The 2,560-nt window shown below is 42.4% G+C and overlaps 2 long non-coding RNA genes across 3 annotated transcripts in view; both read left to right on the forward strand.

Moving 5' to 3' along the window:
* The window catches only part of LOC116704884 (uncharacterized), a 115,124-nt gene that overhangs the window by 12,164 nt on the left and 100,400 nt on the right, over positions 1 to 2,560 (forward strand). The gene's annotated exons all lie outside the window — the stretch shown is intronic.
* Positions 1 to 2,560, forward strand: part of LOC116704883 (uncharacterized) — a 6,711-nt gene that overhangs the window by 512 nt on the left and 3,639 nt on the right. Inside the window, exon 2 of the long non-coding RNA XR_004335800.1 lies at positions 995 to 996. This is a non-coding gene — a long non-coding RNA (uncharacterized LOC116704883). The remainder of the gene's footprint in view (positions 1 to 994; positions 997 to 2,560) is intronic.

Below are 2,560 nucleotides of genomic sequence, written 5' to 3' on the forward strand. Positions count from 1 at the left end.
CATAACTCTCGAACTGGGGAAAAAACAGCAATTATGGGAGTGGTATTTGCATGAAGTGACACCCCTGAGCTGCAGTCATGCAGCAGGTGGGTAATTGGCCCTGAGCTGTACAGTGGGCACTCTGTGAGACTGTCCTTGTCTCGTGATGGGAACACCAGCTGCTCCACAGGGTGGACTTATCAGCCTGCTGCCCTCTGAGCCAGATGCAGCATTTCATAATTAACCAAGTGAGACGGCCGGGGTCAGAGAGAGACGCTGCCGTTCTGTACTGTAACTAGCTCGGCTCAAGCTGCAATCATACATGTGCAGTAAATGTGTCTCTCCTTTCTAGTCTGTTTGCTCTCACTTCATCAGATGTACAGTATGTAGATTATTTGCATGCAGACAGTATGTTAATGAGAGAGACAGAGAGTTTTATTGCTGAGAACAAAACTGGACTCCAGAGGCCTCCCTGGTGTTAATTGAGGTGTTATGTGATTTGTTTTGCTGGCCCTTCAAGCAGCCCTTCCCAGTCCATTGAATCAGATCCCCTGTGATTACTCTCTAATGGCCTGAGTTACGTCTGTGTGCTTTAAACAACCCACAATTGCAGAAGATAAAATGATAAGGTTAATGCTGCAAAGACACTATGCAAAGTGAATGACTATTTAAACAGACTCTTTTTACTGCACCACTGCAGTGTACTTAAGAGAACTGTCTTTAAAAACAAAGCCTTTTCAAGCAGCTTCAAAGCCACAGGGCTGAGACTGGCACAATACCATTTGTCTCTGGTGCACATCCATATTCTTGTGCTTACATGAGTCTGGCAGGTGAGGTAGTGTGAGCAAAAGAGGTAACCAACAAAGAGCTATACTTAGGAGAAGTAGACACAGAGACCTTTCCTTGTAGGTCATGCACTGTAAAAGTCTTCTCTTGCAGTTCATTAAATGCCTGTAGCTGTCATTCACCATCATCCACTGAACATAATTGCACACTTCAGCAATGTGACTTGTAGGAGTCTGGTGATATCAGTAGTACTTCATCCCTATGTAATGAGCCCTTTTTGGCGCTCAAAGCACCAAAGAATTAAATGAGAAAAAGTCGACATGCATGCTTCTTTTCAAATACAATGACATGGTGATTTATAGTAATCCACAGACCACATTGTGATCTTTTTATTGAGAACTTCTTTTTTTACCAAATCCCGTCTGCAAGCTGTTTAGTCCTGAGTAGAAGAAAGAACATAATCAAGTCTGTGGTTAATTTTTTTACTGATTGTGTTATTACATCGGTAAAGACACGTTGATATTGAAATTTACAAATCCATCTTTTTGGATCTTTGATTGCCACAAAACACTGAGTCATTTTAAAACATGGTTAATAGCATCTGTAAAACCTGAGCAAATAAAAACAGAGCACACTCTTCCTAAGAGAAAAAATTAATTTTGTTTGGTTTTGGATGAACTACCACTTTTTGTAATGGTACAATCAGTGACGTCATCATCTGAAGACAAGGTGTTGGATGGCATTTACTGGCTTGTATGTTGCTGTGTCACATCATTTGCTTTAATGCCAAATTCTGTAGGGACAACATGCGACAATGGGAGTTTTTCTATTTAAGAAAGAAACATGCTGCCAGAAGCAGGTCTGTGGGGAACGTGTTTATTTATTATGGAGAGGTGGGTTGATGCATAAAGCTATACCCGATTGAACCGATCATTCTTGAGTGACCTTTCTGCATTGGTGCCACTACAGTGCAGTTAGTTAATGTTTAATGATAAGGCTGGCTGTTTTGGGCCTGCCAAGCTGGGTTTGCTGTCTGACGGAAACATGCTAACTCAAAGGCAGAATAGAGGTTAAAAACAAACAGAGGACATCAGACACAACCTCTGACAACTAAACACCCCTCAGACCCAAAGGAAGTAGGTGAGAATCAGACACTAACAGGCACTGTTACTCATTATGTATTAATTAATGCTATCAGATATCACTCAAGAACACTAGATAGATGGCTAGAATGACAAATAACAAGCACAGTCAGTGTGAACAAGCTCGGGGGAGGATTAAGTAGAGAATGAGAGAGGGACCTTTCAAAGAGAACAGGAACAACAGGACGCACTGCGGGTGAGGTGTTGGTGCGACAATGTCTTCTTTACTGTCAGGCCCGCAACATTCATCACCTTTTCTGTCTCCTTGTTTTGCTTACCTACCACCAGGGGTGTAGCGCAAAATTCTGGGCCCTGTAGAAAGACATTTTCTGTGGCCCCTGCCCGCATCCACAGCTATTCATTCTAGCATCATTTTGGGTCCTCATCACATGAGGGCCCTGGGTACTCCGTCCCCTTTTTCCCCCCAGTCTGATGCCCCTTCCTACCACCATATAATCTATAGTCAGCAAACAACTCGAAATAAGGACAAAAGAAGGCAATAGCTAGAAGCAGTGTGCAGAAAAAATGCTAATTTTAAAAGAAGATGGGAAAGATATTTGGGTGAGATTGTTCATGAAATAGTAAGAAAATGTGTGGAGGAGAGGTGCCGGTTTGGCAGGCCGACAGTAATGCAGATGATAATTACCTAATTT

Source organism: Etheostoma spectabile, chromosome 17 (genome assembly GCF_008692095.1).
Source record: "Etheostoma spectabile isolate EspeVRDwgs_2016 chromosome 17, UIUC_Espe_1.0, whole genome shotgun sequence".
NCBI lineage: Eukaryota > Metazoa > Chordata > Actinopteri > Perciformes > Percidae > Etheostoma > Etheostoma spectabile.